Consider the following 18,829-nt stretch of genomic DNA (forward strand, 5'->3'; position numbering starts at 1 on the left):
GCAAGACACAGGTTGGTTCTTCCTATTCCTCTTTGTTTATAGTTCATAAAGAAGATACAAAAATAGTTTTCTCTGTTTGTTTCTAAGGCAGCTGTCACACCTTGGTGGGATAGAGCAGTTCTAAATAGACACTTTTCCTGGTAACAAAATGGTGACTCCGCTAGGGAAGATTGTCTAATTAGTTTGTTTGTGTTTCTCTTGTTGTTTATTTCATAAACTTATAAGTAGCGATCGAACTGCATTTGCCATAACAAATGAAAAGTAGACATCTGCTGCTTCAATCCATTCACTGGATCTGTTTATGATTTGAATAGCTGATTCATAGACTATCTGATTGCCCTTGTGATATTTCTTAGACCCTCCTTAGATCTACCCCTGATTGTGCATTACTGATTGCTTTTACTCGGCCAAAAACCAAGGACTAAACTGCAAACTGTGACCCAGAACCCGGATAGAATTCTCGTTTCTGCCCCAGTGCAGGCACTGTGAAGAGGTTCTACATTTCAATGCACTTCCCGAGAGGGCAACCTGCGCTGCAATGCAGTTTCTCTGTGTAACAGGTGCGCTGATCAGCCTAGCCCTGTGCAGCTGAGGTTCTTGTGCTTCATTCTTTCCATTTTTGTCTTTGTATTTTGCAGCCTGTGATCAGTATATGACTGTTTCAAACCCCTTTCCTTACTGATATTCCGCCTCATTTGTACAAAAGAACTATAGATGTTTTTGTGTGTTTGTTGAGTCGTTTACAGTTTTCCATTGCAAAAGTATAATAATCGTACTGTCGTCCTTTGATTTAGATCTGTCACAAGTGTCGATTTTGATCATAGGAGAAATTTTATTTGCTGTTGATGGTCGATTATGCTTTTACTATTGCCTTTGGTTTGAATTTGTGACTTTCTAGTGTCAAAACGAGTATTTATTTCAAAATCATAAAGTGTCGTAATCATCTCTACCTTTTGATTTCGAAAAGAAGCTTGTTTGTGTTTGTCACTTGAAAGCAAATTCAGATTTGTACATCAACTTTCTTTTTAGCATCAATACTAAGAAAGTGAAAAAAAAATACATGCATGTGCATTTGCATATAGACAGTCTGTTTGGCTTGATTTAGGAAAGTGCATTTACAGTGTGCTCTTTGCTCTTTGAGAAAAGATTGTGTCTTTCTTTTCCCCTAGTAGCTAGGATTTTCATTGCTAAAAAGAGATAAAAGTTTGTTTATCATCTTTAGATTGAATTTTAGGAATTACATCTACATCTCGTGGTGAACCCAAAAGGAAAACGTCATAAGAAAGATCAACTTAAAATAAATTCAATGAATCTAACAACGCTTTGGAACTTAACGCACAACATTTAGAGGTCTAGGCTAGAGACGTATTCCGACGTCGTAAAGCCTGGTAACTGTTGTCCTCACTGATGGTTGGGTGATTCCTCCACTTTGAGACGATAAGTGCCAGTACGGACTTGTGCTCCCACGTACCGTCGAGTATATTTTGGGAGACCCCTATAGGCTTAAATCCTTTATCCATAGGAAGCCGTGTCGACCGCCCTACTGATCGCAATGCACTGAACACAGCATTCGGGAAGATTGACTGCCGTACCGTAAAAAGTATTCTGCAGTTTTGCGATTGGTTTGGTACTCCCTCTACCTAGACCCCCAGAGCAGTCCCTTTCATTCCTTTTCAGACTCTTTAACAGAAAAGTTCCATCTGAGCACTTGTCACTTCAGGCTCATTAACAATCGAAGGAGACTAGAGTCATCTTTTGTTTTTTCTCGACTCTTAAAAACTGAAAAAACAAGTTGTGTCAAAAGCGTATAAAATTCATTTAATTCGGAAACATACCTTCCCTTTATTTTAGTTGATCGAGTAATCTGCAATCGTGGAAGAAAGTCAATTGAAACCCCGTCGTTAGCGGAGGCTTACGAGTCAACCGTCTTTGTCTCCAGAATCGAAACCAGTACGGACAAAGAGAACTCGTTTAACCGGTTCCAAATCTCCTATCAAAGTTAGAACAAGTGTTCCAACGACATCAGAGACTCCAGTTACTCCAAACATTTCTGGAATCCCTGCCTCTATAGAAGAAGTTCAACAGCCACAAAAGGACAGTCATACTGATGCTAGTTTGAGAATAAACACTTGTGTTACCGAACCAGTTCCATCTACAACCGGTTCGGAGAGTCTTACTCTTCAAACATCTGTCGCTGCTGATTTCACACCTTCTTCGGCACCAAAAATATTTTACGGACCTGACGGTCTTCCCCTTCCACCTGGTCTGATTGCAATAGAAGAAATTGTAGAAGATCCTCAAACAAGTACTCCAACGCACTTTGGAGTCGGGATCACTCTATATCCTTCGACATCAGAAGTTAGTCTACCACCAGCGGAAGCTCCTGTAGAATCGCTAGGTAATCTTTTGGATAGACTACAAATGTCTGAACAACCGTCAACATCTAGGACTGTGTCATCTGACACAGCGACGACAGAACTCCCTGCTGTCACTCCGACAATGTTCGTCGGCATACCATCTGTCCCGACTAGCTCTCAACCGCTAGAAAGAGCTCACCCAGGGGCTACTTCGACAGTATGGTCCGTTCCTGTTTGTTCATCCAGAATAATATCCAGAAACTCTTATGTTGAGTCTTGATAAATTGATCCATTTGGAGGTCAATTTGGGCAGTCCGGTCCCCAAGGGCAAACAATTCCCTTGAGTTCTGGATTACCATCGTATGGGGGGCAGTATGCCCTTTCATTATCCCCTCCGGGAGGATATCCATACGGGAGTTAACAACAATATTCAAGTTATACTGGAATTACCTCAAGTGGTTGGGTATCTATACTACCTCAACAACCAAGAGTTGTGTATTCGATGCAATAATGTGTACCTATGTCGAACATCCCAACTACGCTAGCTATTGTGACGGTGTCACAAGTTCAAGCGATGCCTGTTGTATGCCAACCTCAGGTTTCTCAGGTTGTAATGCAACAACCCCTTGACCCTGCGACTCAACCACAATCGCCGACTAGTGGGGCGAAACGGGTCCAGACGGGTACAATTACCCCTCACCTTGGTCAAACGGTTAGTATCGGGCAACAACACATGGCTTCACAACGATGGCTGGTGCAATACCAACAACCGCAATTCCAACAAGTATACCAAGGTTCTGAGCAGCAAATCTTTGCGAACAGTGGACAGTCGTACATTCAAAATGGTCAAAATCAACCATTTTACAATGGTCAAGTCCACCAACCGTACCAAACATACCAGCATCAAATGCATTATGCCGGTATGCAAAGACCAACTGCTCAGGTGATTCCATCTTATCATGGGTATGCTTCACCTAACCTGAATCAACAGTTACCCTTCGTGGCAACCTTAGAGTTACTGGATTTAAATCGGTTAACAAACGATCCAATTGCTTACGACCCTTGGTGGCCAGCGATTCCGCATAAACTTCCATCAGATATTCCTAAATTTAATGGAAATCTGGGTGAAGATCCATCGAATCACGTGATGACCTTTCATCTATGGTGTTCATCAAACACCCTAAATGATGATTCGATAAGACTTCGCCTCTTTCAGAGGACGTTAACGGGTCCAACGGCAAAATGGTATATTGAATTGCCTAGAGCTTCGTTCGACAACTTCAGTACTTTAGCCACAACCTTTTTAACCCATTTTCAATTACCAATAAGGTATGAAACGGGAACAGAACTTCTTACCAACTTTAAACAGACAACGACCACTCACATATCTGATCATATACATGAGCGGCAAAGTCGTCGTAGGATGGTAAAAACGTATGTCCCCGATCAGCTCTTAGCTGAATGGTTTATCAAGTCATTACTGCCTTCCATCACGGAAGATGTGGCAAAGGGGGGAGTCGTAACAGAAGAGCAAGTTATCGCTCATGCACAATATCTGGAATTGATCTACACTCAGTCTGGCATGCTCTACGAAAAAATACCTGACGCCCCTAGACCAGAACTATCAATTCCTCCTCCTCCTAAATCAAACAATGACTCTCATGGCGACGATGGCGTAATTGGCATGACAGACACGAAATCGACAATGGCTTCATCCAAAAAGGCCCATAAGATTTCAGGTCAAAATGCAAAAGATGAACTTCTTGCTTCGGAAGTAAATGTCGTATCGACAGATAAGGGCAAAGAAACCAAACAACCAGGAAACAAGAAGAAAGGCAAAGGGAAGAAGAAGAAACAGGATGAATCATCACCTGAAAAATCTTCTTCAAACCCTCCTGGAAATAGGAAACCAAAAACTCCATGCTTTATATGCGATGAGGATCATCGGACTTTAGATTGTCCACATAGAGCTGAGGTTAAAAAATTCTTCAAGAATTCAAAAACCTCCGCGGTGTTAACTAATCCGTTTCCAAATCCAGGAACAAATCTGGTTGAAAGTGGAAATGCTTCCCCGTCTCAAGTGCTAATGTTGTCGATTTCAAAACAGCAAAATGATGCTTTGATATCGACAAGGAACAAAGATTATGGGAATCCGCAGCTGTCGAACAACAAGGATAAAGATCAACCAAGCAGTTCGAAAACAACTTCGATAGAAGTTGTACCACCCACCATCCCTGAATTGACGATAAAACCGCCGAAGGGAGTAGAACACAAGTCGACATTTAATCCCCGCGCTAGAGCGGCACAACATTATAACATAGTGGAAGATTTGGCCCAATCGCCATCCGCTATGTCGACTCTTGAAGTACTACAAAATTGCCCATCCCAAAGGCAAGCTTTATTATTGGCCATTGGTGGGATTGATCCAAAGGATTCCAATCTTGTATCCTTCGACCACAAAGGATACGATCCTCAGTTACCGGCTCAACTAGCTTTCCTTATTCAAGTGAAAGCCCTCAACAAAACTGTTCATCGAACAATTATTGATGAGGGGGCATCTACATGTATTATGTCGATGAGTTGCTGGAAAACTTTAGGATCTCCAACCTTGTCGCGGTCTATGACGACATTAAAAGCATTCGACGGAAGGACATATACCCCATATGGTATCCTAAATAACTTGAAAGTTGAACTAGGAGGGAAAACAGTAGAAATAGATGTTGAAGTCATCGATGGGAATCTTGATTACAACATCATACTAGGACGACCATGGATATATGCCATGGCAGCTGTTGTGTCAACCTATTTTAGAAAGATTGCATTTCCCTTTCAAGGAGGGATTACAATCGTCGATTAATAAAGCTTCCTCCCCAATGGTTCTCAAGTTACTGGAAGCATTCCCATGATCCATGGAAGCCCCCATTCGCTTCAGAATATCGGAGTAGACCTACTAAAAGATCCTATACTAATGGGAACTTTCGCTCTTCCACCTCCAATCAATCTGGCGGAAGTAGCGTCGATAGGAACCTGCAACATGATATCTTCTATAAAGATCTCAGAAAACGATATCAACATGGATCATGCAGTGGTTTTGCCCCCAAGCCCAATGGAAATATTATAGCAATCAATGTTCCTAGCATGGGAGACAAACCCAAATAAATGCTCATCAAGCGTTTGGATAGATAGGTCTAGAGAATATGGTACTCCTTCAGATCCTTGGTCGCGAGTGCATGTCACCGACGAAGGAATTCTCCAAGCTATGGTAATTGAAGGAGCACCATGGAATGATTCCCACCATCATTCTCTTCTTCCGGATTGTGAAGAAGATACTCAAAATGACCTTTACCATCCTTCAATAGTTGATTTTCTATCAAATACTGTAAATACGGTGGATTCCGAGCGAAACTTGTCCAACATTGAAGAGACTATAGCCATAAATATCTCGACCAAAACAGATGTTGTAGAGAATATTTATGTTGGCAAATGTTGTTCTCCTTCAGAACTGGAAATATATAATTCTCTATTTCACTAATTCAGAGATGTCTTTGCTTGGTCATACAGTGAAATTCCAGGCATCGACTCGAGTATCGTTGAACACGAAATTATGATGTATCCAGATGTCAAACCAATACGACAACGGCTAACGCAGGTGCACCCCAAGAAAGCTGCTGCCATTAAGGCAGAAGTTGAAAAACTTCTCCATGCTCGTTTCATCTACCTAGTTCCTCTAACCGATTGGGTATCAAATATTGTCCCTGTTATGAAAAAACAGGGGACAATTAGAGTGTGCGCCGATTATAGGGATGTAAATCAAGCTTGTCCAAAAGACAACTACCCTACACCCTTCATTGACCAGATAATTGATGAATGCGCCAGATGCGAAATCTTTTCATTCATGAATGGATTCTCCGGGTATAATCAAATAAATATCCGCCCACAGGACCAGTCAAAGACTGCATTTATTTGTCCGTGGGGCACATTCGCATATCGAAAATTACCCTTTGGTTTAAAGAACGCAGGGGCGACGTTTCAGAGGGAAATGAATTATGCCTTCCATGACATCAAAAACATCGTTCAACCATACCTCGACGACCTTCCGGCTCATTCGCGAAAGCGGACTGATCATCCGCAGCATTTAAGAGCGATATTTCTATGTTGCCGACACTACAAGATACGACTCAATCCGCAAAAATGTGTATTTTGCGTCAGTTCTGGTCGTTTACTTGGCTTTGTAGTCTCCAAGGATGGGATTCGTCTCGACCCGTGTAAGGTCCAGGCAATCATAAATTTGCCTCCACCTTCGAATTTGCTTCAGATTCAGAAACTCCAAGGGAAAGCAAACTTTTTGAGGAGGTTGATTCCAAATTACACTGAACTTGCTAAAGGTTATACACGTCTCTTGAAAAAGGAGGTACCCTTTGTCTGGGATCAGGTTGCGCAAGCTTCCTTTGATGCTTTAAAAGATTCCCTAATAAAAGCATCATTAATGTACGCCCCTGATTATCAAAGAGATTTTAACCTGTATCTGGCTGCAACAGATACGACCATCGCAATGGTTTTAGTTCAAGAAGTCGATGGAATTGAGCATCCTATATATTATTTAGGTAAGAACTTAAATGATACAGAAAGCAAATATTCTTATGTTGAAAAACTAGCGCTTGCGGCTGTTCAAGCGATACAAAGATTTCGACACTATGTCCTCCTTCGGAAAACTACCATTCTATCAGATTGCAACCCCATGACTTATATATTGTCGCGACAGTTACTCGGGGGCAAATACTCAAAATGGATAGCAATCCTTCAAGAGTTTGACCTGGAATTTGTAAAATCCAAGTCAAAGAAAGCTCTAGTTTTTGCAGAATTATTATGCGATCTCCCATCGTCGTCCAATGATGAAACATCCGAAGAATCAATCGTGGATGAAAGTTTGTTTCTGATATCTACAAGTAATGAGTGGTATGGGGATATAATCATTTATCTCCAAACCCAAAAATTTAGGCCAAACACCTCCCACTCTAAACAAAAACGTATTCGATACCAAGCAAAAGACTACATGATCATTGGTCATACACTTTACCGTCGTGGTATCGATACAGTTCTGAGAAGGTGCCTCACCCATGAGGAGGCCGAAAAAGTCCTGAACGACTATCATTCAGGTAAGTGTGGGGGGCATCAATCTGGATATGCTACAACACAAATTTTTTTACGAGCAGGATACTTTTGGCCAACAATGTTCAAAGATTGCATAATCACAGTCAGAAGTTGCCATGCTTGTCAAATTTTTGTTAGCAAAACCAGAAGACCACCCGCACCTCTACAGCCAATAGTTGCTGTTGGGCCATTCGCCAAATGGGGCATCGATTTCATGACATGTAACCCCACCTCGACCGTGGGGCATGGGTATATCATAGTCGTAGTTGACTATTTTACCAAATGGGTTGAGGCGATGCCTACATTAGATAATACTGGTGAAACAGCTGCCCTCTTCTTTTTCAATCATGTAGTCGCCAGATTCGGCGTACCACAGGCTATAGTCACAGATCATGGATCGCATTTTTGCAATCACATGATGGTTGAATTAGCTGCCAAACTAGGGTTGTCTCACGACAACTCTACTCCATATTATCCGCAAGCCAACGGACAAGTTGAAGCGATCAACAAAGTCCTGAAACGCATGCTGCAAAGGATGATCGGAGTTCACAAAAGGAGATGGAACCTAATCCTGTACTCAGCTTTGTGGGCTTACCGAACATCGGTAAGGAATGCAACCGGGTTCACACCCTTCCAACTGGTATATGGCCTGGAAGCAGTCTTACCAGTCCAGTGTGAAATCTCGTCTCTCAAACTCGCAATTGATCTCCTCCCTGGAACTTCAGAAGAAGAGGCTCGTTTCTTGGAATTAATCCAATTGTATGAAACCCGTCGTGATGCCGCTTTGGCTAACGAAGCCCATAAGAAACGAGTCAAGGCGCAGTTCGAAAAAAATGTCAAACCCCGTGTCTTCTCAGAAGGTGACTTGGTCTTGCTTTACGACCAAGAATCCGATAAATTGGGAGCAGGTAAATTTAAGTCTTTATGGATGGGCCCCTATATTGTTAAGCGAGTGTTAGCAAAGGGAGCCTACGAGTTAATGGATTATGATGGAATTCCACTGGCGCAACCTCGTAATGGGTTGTACCTCAAGCGTTACTATGCGTAATAGTAACCAGTATGATTTTGTTATATTTTTGTTTTCGCTAAAGTGTTTGTTTTGGTCGAGTAATCCACTTTTTACATTTATTGCAGATGTCAAACCTATTGGAGCCATGTGTTGGATATGCCGATGGAGCGAGTCGTAGTTCGCAGAACGTGTCCTCCGCAGCATGGGCCATTTTTGATCCAAGCGGCGAGTTAGTAAGTTTCAGAGGTGTATGTATTGGTCGATCAACGAACAACATCGCTGAGTATAGCGCGTTGATAGAACTTCTCTCTGATGCCATCACTCATGGTATACGCTGACTAATTGTCAGGCTAGACTCACAACTCGTAATACTACAACTCAATGGTATATATTATGTCCGAAACCCAGCTATTTATCGCATGTTCCTAAGGGTTAAGATTTTGGAAAGACAATTTGATCTTATTCAATACCAACATATTTCCAGAAACTTAAACACATTAACTGACTCATTAGCAAACTATGTGTTAGATAGACATTTGCAACATTTATAAAAAGAAAAACATCATCAATGTTTTGCATGTGGATCATGTAGCCCAACCAAAATAAAACTCCGAAAATAAAAAATATATATAGTTGTTTATGGTTTACACATAATGTTCTATAACCAAGACAAAATCGGTCACGCGACCCAAAAACTCAAAATGCTAGGGGGCACCCTAGTCTAATGATGCTCGTGATAGCAAGTCACAGCCTGTGCGATCATGCGTAAGAGACGAGTCCATCGTCTGGGCACACCAGTAGTATGCCGCTGTAATCACAAAGGTAGCTCATCGGTCCTCACATTTGGAATACCAAGAGTGAGGCCCTCAACCTGCTCCTACAAAGCTGTGAGAGTCTCGGCCACATCGAGGTCATGAAGAATAGCCCTTCTGACGGCCTCTCCTGCTGGGGCAACAGCTGGTACTCTCAGGTGAACTACTGGACGAACGGGACCAACATCTGCATGTACACATGAGTTTGATTAAAGTCTTGATAGAATAAAGCACAAGGACATTATAAACAAAAAATGATAAACATCAATATGGTCAGAGATTTTACCAATGGCGCCCCACTGCTCGCCATCCGGCAGTACTAAATCTGGATCACCCTGGAAGTCCATGCCAGCATTTGGATACTCGGAATAAACCATCTCTTGACGATCAAACCACCTTCAGAAGGTATCAGAAAATGAAATCTGAGACTGACCAGCATGCCTAGACATATGGTCAACTGTTATAGACATTTTTGTGCCTTACAGCATTGAGCATGAAATGTCCATAATCTAAGGGATCCAAAGTCCCTAAACATGTTGTTCCTACCCCTAGAGGAACAAGGCTAACAAACCACAGCAATTCACAGAAGTTCTCCACCGGAAACTGCTCAAAAACAAGTCAATTCAGGATCATTTCAGTGGCTACACTAGCTGTTTGCGCTGAATGTCAAAACCAACACTGGCTACCTGCGTTGAATGTCAAAGGGAACACTGGCTACCTGCGCTGAACGAGAGTGGACATGTGGCAAGCTCATTTCTCAAGGTGTCAAAACCCAGGAAGCTTCCAAAATGACACTTGCCTCAGGGAATTCGACTGGTGATGAGTAAGAGGTTCCAAATCTCCAAGTGGAAGCAAGAACCTCCAAGTGGAATCAAGAACTGACAGAGGGAGAGGACACTAGTCAGATCTCAAGCTGACTCATCCTCTCTCCAAACATGTATATATGGATCTCTCCTCCATGAGATCTAGAGGCTGGAATTTTGTTATTGCAAAGAATTGCTGTTGGTTTGAGATTGGAATCATTGGGTGCTTAATGCTTTGAAGGGGGTGAAGATAGGAATTCCATTTGCTGGGAAGGAGATGCTGGATTGCAGCCCTCTGGGTTGTATCTCTTCCTGAACCTTGTTATTCATCAATAAAGCTATCTTGGTTTCTCCTATATATTGATGTATTTTTGATGTATGAATGCATTAGTATGTTTAGTTTATTTCTAATCCTGAACTAGTTATGAATATGAATCCATGTCTTGTGTAGTGTTCTCTTCTTGTGATCTTGCAGAAACCTCTTGAAGCTGGGCGAGCGAGAAGGAAGGTAGCTGGGAACTCTCCAAGAGAAGAGAAGCCGAATCAAGGGACAAACGGAAGACACCAGTTAGTCCATCCATCTCTCTCTTCATTCTTAATTCATAAAGGAAGAATACTAGAATAGCTGTCTCTGTTTGTTGCTAAGGCACTGTCACACCTTAGGTGGATAGGATTGTCCTGCATAGGCATTTTTCCCCACAACAAATTGGCGACTCCGCTGGGGAGATCTGTTTAGTCATTTTATTTGTGTTTCTATCATTGTTTGTTTCATAGACTTGACAGCAACAATCGAACTGCATCTGCTATTCCCGGATGCAAAGTAGACAGTTGTTGCTTTGATCCAATCACTGGACTTGTCTATGATCTGAACAATGGACTCACAAATGATTTGATGATCCTTTGTGATAGATCTTAGTACTCCCTCAAAGCATCCCTTTGATTGTACCTTGCTTGTTGCTTTTATTTGGCCTGAAACAGTGAATTAAATAGCAATCTGTGACCCAGAACCCAGTGGGAAACGAGAGTTTCTCCTTCAGCGCAGACCCAGTGAAGGGATTCTGCATTTCAACGCAGGTCCCGTGAAGGCTACCTGCGCTGAATGTCAAAACCCCTGTGTTGAGGTTGCGCTGAACCAGTTTGCCCTTGTGCAGCTGGGGTTCTCTGCTCTGTTTTGCCTTGTTTTGATCTCTGATTTTTGCATCCTGTAACCAGCATAGGTACCAGTCTGATAACTCCTTTTCTCTGCTTAGATTCCGCCTCCTTTTGTACAAAAAGACTGTGAGTGTTTTTATGTGTTTGTGGCATCATTTACAGTTTTCCTTTGCATGAGTGAAATAGTCATCATGTAGCCCTTGATTCAGATCTATTGATTGTGACCTTAGAAGAGAGTTCATTGGCTGTTTGCAGTTGATCATACATTTACTCTTGCTTATTGGTTTGAGTTTGTCTCTTTTAAGTGTCGAAACAAGTATTCATTTCGAAAATCGTTAAGTGTTGTAATCTCTTCTACCCTCTCTGATTTCGAAAAAGTAAACTTGTTTGTATTTGTCATTTAAAAGCAAATTCAAAGTTGTACAAAAAACTTTCTTTGTAGGTATCAATACTAAGAAAGCGGAAAACAAACACCTGCATTGTGCATTTGCATTTTGATAAGTTTGCATGTTTGATTTAGGAAAAGTGCATTAGAGTGTGCTGATTGCTCTTTGAGAAAAGATGGTGTCTTTCTTTTCCCTTAGTAGCTAGGATTTTCAAAGTTGAAAAGATATAAAGCTTGCTTATCATATTTAGACTGCATTTAGGAATTGTATCATACATCTCGTGGTGAACCTTGAAAGGTAAACTTCTAAAAAGATCAACCTAAAATAAATTGAATGAACTTAACAATGCTTTGCAACATAACGCACAACATAGAGGTCTAGGCTAGAGACGTGTTCCGGCGTCGTAAAGCCTGGTGATTGTCGATCTCGTTGATGGTGGGTGATTCCTCCTGAGGGACGATAACGCCAGTACGGATTGTGCTCCCACGTAGCGTCACGTATATATTGGGAGACCCCTATAGGCATAAAACCTTTATCCTTAGGAAGCCGTGTCGGCCACCCTACTGATCGCAATGCACTGAACACAGCATTCAGGAAGATCGACCGTCCGTACCCTAAAAAGTATTCTGTGGTTTTGCGAAAAGTTTGGCACACCCTCTGCCTACAACTCCAGAGCAGTTCCTTTTGGCCTTTTTCAGACTCTATAACGGAAAAAGTCCATCCGAGCATTTGTCACTTCGGGCTCGTTAAAACATCGAAGGAGACTAGAGTCATCTTTAGCTTTTTCTCGACTCTTTAAAATTGAAAAAGCAAGTTGTGTCTTAAGCGTCGTTAAAATTTATTTTAAACGAAACAATCACCCTTTATTCCTGCGTTGATCTTTAGGTTGAAAAAATGGAGCACACCAACCAAGGAATTCCCCTTGGTGGAAATCCTAGTCCCTTCTCCTCTTGGGGAGATGTTGGTGCGCCCCATATGGCCACATTGTCTCTTCGAGGACTGACAATTGGCCTGCCGGTCTGGCTCTTTTCAACCAATGTCGTTCAGAACACCACCATTCCTGAACAGTCGAGTCAACAGTTAGACCAAACCAGAGTTGCCAACCAGCCTTCTACTTCATCTAACTCTTCCTCTCCTCCTTCCTCTTTGCTTGACGGAACTGGTAAAACAAAAAACCAAGTTCCTAAGGAGAAGAAGGAAAAGAAGAAGAAAGAGAGGAAGAAGAAGGAGCCAAAAGCGACTGGGGGCAAAGAAGTGTCGTCTGACAAAAATCCACACACAGCACTGGTAAGGCCTAAATCGCCATGTGTCATATGCAAGGGAGACCACTTCCACAGAGACTGTCCCTGCATCACTCGGATACTAAGGGACTGGTCTCCCCGTTTGCACAATTCGGTAGCATCAACCTCTGATAGCCATGTTGACTGCTCACCGTCAACTAGTGAAAGTGAAGCCACAGGACAGAGAGGGAAAGCTAGATTTCCCTGCAAACTGTGTGAAGGTGACCACGCCATCCACCGTTGTCCCTTCTTAGACGAGGCTAAACGAGTTTTGGAAGATCGCCCGATTTTACGAGCGCAACTTCTTCCTGGATATCAAAAACTCCTGCCAAGTCCTTCACTAGTTGAGAAACCGGCTGGCCCACCCAGGTGGTCAGCCGAAGCACCTATCATTGAAGATGAACCGTCTGGATCCATGCTTGATGAAAGTCAAAAGGTTGAGATGGCAGTTGACCCGGTTTTGCCTTCAGAGGCTCTATCTTCGAATGATACCATCACAGAGGAGAATAAAGACGACACCTTCCAAATTCTCTTCATCAACACAGACTCCGACGAAAAAGGGGGCAATTTGCCCATTCCTTTATCGCAGGAAGGAACTTCGTCAGAGTCATATCCGACCGTCTATTCAGTCCCACCACCAAGCAACCTAGTTGTCTCGTTCTACTGGAACCAACTAGGCAGACCCCGGTTGCCAGCAAGCATACCATTCAGAATTATCGTTCAAATATACAGAATAGTAATGGCTGGCACTATCATTGATGAGGGGGCATCTGTGAGTATCCTTTCCTCTATTGCTTGGAAAGCGCTTGGTTCGCCAGCGCTTTTGCCTGAAATGAGAAATCTATCAGGCTTTGATAAAGGAACCAGTCGACCTTTAGGGATCCTCCCCAATGTGCCCATAACATTGAAAGGGAAGACCGTTCAAATGAACGTGATGATCATTCAAGGACCCTTGGATTATAACCTACTCCTTGGACGAGACTATATATATTGCATGGGAGCCATCGTCTCCTCACTCTTTAGAGTAATGTGTTTTCCACATGAAGGAAGAATGGTCAAGCTCGTGGACCAACTTTCATTTCTCGGATCACGCATCGCAAATAGTCATATACCGTCCCTAAATGGTCTATTCACGCAAGAAGTGTCTCAACCCACGGTTCGTCCTCCTGATGAGTGCGAGTAATCCGGGAGGATATGACCGGAACCCAGGGGGCATGTGTCTTGGTCTGCTTCGGCAGGAAAACTTTGGGTATAGGGTAGGTTTCCGCGGGAGAATATGACTAGTCCGTACCCCGTCCTTCTAGGAAGAGGGGTTGTTCTAGAATAAGATTCTTTTGTCAAAGTTATGTGAGTTGGCGGGCATCGTCTCTAACCTTTGTCTATTTCGGTAGATATTTCCGAGGAAGTGTTTTGTTTGAAAGATTAAGGAGACAATCTTTGGGTAACCTGAAAGAGGTAAGCCTCTCTCGTTAAAACAAATGTTTTGACGGAAGAGAAGTAGAGGTAACCTTGAAACTCTATTTTATGCCTGGGGGCATGCAAACCTTTTGGAGTGCAAGCAAGGGGCAGCTATTTATTTTTTAATTTTTTAGGTCCTTCCCTTTAAACTTGTAGGTCTAACCCTTTAAACTCGTAGGATTAGTCGTTTCCGAACTTGCATAACGAAAGGATGCGGGGCATAGCTTTGGTAAGGCGCAAGCTCCATAAAAAATGGAATCTTACATGAGACATTCTTATCATATGACTGGGTAATCGAGCAGTTTTAGCACACAGTTCATGCTCGTTAAAAAATAAACGCAAGATCCGAGCAGTTTTAGCACATAGTTCATGCTCGTTAAAAAATAAACATAAGATCGAGCAAATGTTTCCACCCGCGTTTAAGCTCGTTAAAAAATGAACTATCCCGGTAAATAACCACTGTGAATGTAATATCATCAGCCATTAAAGCCTTGGTCGTGTTTGCAGCGTCACCTCCACTTTTCCATTGGCCGATCGTTCACCTACATATGATTGTTTACCCATTTTGAGGAACAGCTGCGAAGAGTGATTTCACCTAGCCATCCTTGTGACACTGCCATGATTGGAAAATTCCAACCTGTACCTGGAATTTGCTGCTAACCCTGTTTATCACTCGTTCCTCAAAAGACGAGTCTTCTTTAAGCTCTTTTCAACTGACTCGTAAAATATGAAAAGATTGTCGAGTTTTGGCCTTCCAGCTCGTTAAAGCAACCGGAAGAGCTATCCCTCCTCTAGATTTTAATCTTTTTGGACCTGAGGGATTATTGCACAAAAAGGTCGAGCGCTTGTTTTATTCGGCTCGTTAAAACTATCGAAAACTCATCCCTTCTGTATTGTTTTATACTTTTTCGGACTTAAGGGATTAGATGACGAAAAAGGACTTTTGGAGTTAACTTTATGTACCTTTTCAAACTCTCTAAAAATGAAAAGGACCGAGTTATCCTTGTCGTTAGACTCGTTAAAATCACTAAATAGCGACAAACTTGTCTTTAGACGAGAACGAGTTTCACTATCGCTAGGCTCGTTAAAACATAGCGATGGGCTTGCCCGAAGGGCAGGTTATAGAACAAGCATATGTTATCCTCCTCAAGCTTGACAAAAATAAAGAGGTACTTTTGAATCAGTGATCGGAGAATCCACAGTATGAACATCTTTATACCAACGTTTCAAATCCCAAGTGGGATCCATCATCAGGGTTGAAGAATGATGATAAAAGAAGAGTAATAAGGCAGAATAAATACTAATGAGGAATAAATTTTCAGCAATGACTGGGGAAAAATTGGGAGAAACTAAAGAAAACTTTGATGGTAGCAAGTCGCTCTTGAACATGACACTTTTCCTCCGTACCACAATCGGGTTGGGTTGTTTCATTCACGGTCACATCCATGGTCTCACCATACCATCCATATTTGGGGTAATGCTACCGATCCATCGCATCAGTGTCGCCACATGTTTAAGAGAAGTCGTTCAGAAAAGTCAACCGTGTCCCGTCCACTGCCATACATTATCCTTCATCCTTTCATGACCGCCACCCTGAATCATATGTCACCGATCGTTTTCACCTCCATTAAAATCATTAGCTCCGTTCCGTGTCACTGATGTGGGATTCATTAAGGGCCTCCTTTGACGGATCGCTTCTTGTCGACATCAGCTCATTATCCAAGAAGTTGATCTAGGAACAACCCCTTCAGTACTTTGAAGCTTGCATGCCTCAATGGCAAGTTTCTCACTTCCGGCGACAGGTATACATCAATGACCTTCGACTGAAAGATTTTGCGTAGTGTTCGACGCCAAGTCCTTTATTCACACCACGTGAATTGTACTACAGTACCTTGAGGGTCATTATCATTATCGGTGATTCCTCTCGTGCTTGTTAACAGTTTACATCATTGACCGGTAATCAAGCGATGTCTTTCCATGTTCGACTCCAGAACATTTCTCACATGGATCGACTTGTACTTAGAGTGAAGATCGAACGAGTTTGAAGACCCCGGATCTAGTTTCATCCATCCGGGCTGCGATATATATTCAGGAAAGATAAAGACATTGACATGTACATCATTGCAGCAGATAATCATCCTACTCAAAGGATGATAATTTCATCAAAATTATCAGTCTACCATCAGACGATTGTCTGTTCTATGTACAGAAAAATGAATTTATAAAGCTGAGCACGGGAATTCCCGCCTCAGCTAGATCATGAAAGCAGTATGAAAAATAATGTATTGTATTGTATTGTATTGTATTACAGGTCTCCTCCCAGCATTGGATGAACTTCGGATCCCCCTGATAAAGCATTTCACCCGATAAAGAGCCTCATACTTTAGGGGGCAACTGTTATAGACATTTTTGTGCCTTACAGCATTGAGCATGAAATGTCCATAATCTAAGGGATCCAAAGTCCCTAAACATGTTGTTCCTACCCCTAGAGGAACAAGGCTAACAAACCATAGCAATTCACAGAAGTTCTCCACCGGAAACTGCTAAAAAACAAGTCAATTCAGGATCATTTCAGTGGCTACACTAGCTGTTTGCGTTGAATGTCAAAGCCAACACTGGCTACCTGCGTTGAATGTCAAAGGGAACACTAGCTACCTGCGCTGAACAAGAGTGGACATGTGGCAAGCTCATTTCTCAAGGTGTCAAAACCCAGGAAGCTTCCAAAATGACACTTGCCTCAGGGAATTCGACTGGTGATGAGTAAGAGGTTCCAAATCTCCAAGTGGAAGCAAGAACCTCCAAGTGGAATCAAGAACTGACAGAGGGAGAGGACACTAGTCAAATCTCAAGCTGACTCATCCTCTCTCCAAACATCTATATATGGATCTCTCCTCCATGAGATCTAGAGGCTGGAATTTTGTTATTGCAAAGAATTGTTGTTGGTTTGAGATTGGAATCATTGGGTGCTTAATGCTTTGAAGGGGGTGAAGATAGGAATTCCATTTGCTGGGAAGGAGATGCTGGATTGGAGCCCTTTGGGTTGTATCTCTTCCTGAACCTTGTTATTCATCAATAAAGCTATCTTGGTTTCTCATATATATTGATGTATTTTTGATGTATGAATGCATTAGTATGTTTAGTTTATTTCTAATCCTGAACTAGTTATGAATATGAATCCATGTCTTGTGTAGTGTTCTCTTCTTGTTATCTTGCAGAAACCTCTTGAAGCTGGGCAAGCGAGAAGGCAAGTAGCTGGGAACTCTCCAAGAGAAGAGAAGCCGGATCGAGGGACAAACGGAAGATACCGGTTAGTCCATCCATCTCTCTCTTCATTCTTAATTCATAAAGGAAGAATACTAGAATAGCTGTCTCTATTTGTTGCTAAGGCACTGTCACACCTTAGGTGGATAGGATCGTCCTGCATAGGCATTTTTCCCCACAACATCAACCCATCTCTGCATACGTGGTTCAGTAGGAGAAGGTAAATCGAGTGCAATGTACTGCGCTGCATCAGTGGTATCTTCTCCAAGGCAAAGGCGGTCAAAATAGAACCATACCAAAAGTTCTAAAACCTCCCATTCTTTATCTTGGTCAACTGTTCTTTCATCACAAGAAGTACTACGTCGCACTAGTTGAACACCTTCGGTTGGAGGCATTCCAAGGCATGCTGCATATAAGATCGGTTGGCTACATGAAGAGACGCACTACCAGCCATCCTACCAAAAGTAAACAGAATAGTCCTAAGGGACCTGTCAGTGACATCACGGATGATGATCTTGCCGTCTTTACTTGGCTGAGATCCTTCTCTGCAATACCGGTGGACATAATCTCTCACAGAGTCGCCTCCTCGGGCCGAACCTGACAAAGAGATGGGGGCACCCCGCCTCGATAAGCCAATCAAGTAATAGATGTCTACTGCAGTCAAGGGATAGATTTGCCCCTAATCTGGAAAACCTGATTAGTAGGATCCCAAGCATCGAGCAAATACTGCAGTAAGTTGATCTGTTGTCTCATGCTAGAAATGCGGAAGAACTTCAGCAAGCCACAATTCCGCAGCGCGTTCACTGTAACTGGATCATGTAGGGAAATCATGTCCTCTTCTTCATGCTCACGTTCTCGCCATGTAAGGGTCATCTTACTCCAAAGATCTCTGAAAAACAAACAAGAGAGGAGTTAGATCCTGCTTTTGGTAAGAAACAGGAAAAAATTCCATCAAAAATTGTGCTTCAAATTCTCTTTTTGCGCCAAACGCACCTGCAGCAGTGTTATAGGTGCGTTGAATGTCAAATAGCCTTTAGACAGGCCAGCATTCAACGCAGGTTTCAATACACTGAGGGTGCGTTGATGGCAGAACGAGTTCCTCAAACCCCAGGGGCTCAGAAAAGCTAGGAATCAAGCTCAAAAGGCAGAATGGAAACCAT

This window comes from Pinus tabuliformis, chromosome 6 (genome assembly GCF_031772625.1).
Source record: "Pinus tabuliformis cultivar Carrire ecotype Pingquan chromosome 6, CPIR1, whole genome shotgun sequence".
Taxonomy (NCBI): domain Eukaryota; kingdom Viridiplantae; phylum Streptophyta; class Pinopsida; order Pinales; family Pinaceae; genus Pinus; species Pinus tabuliformis.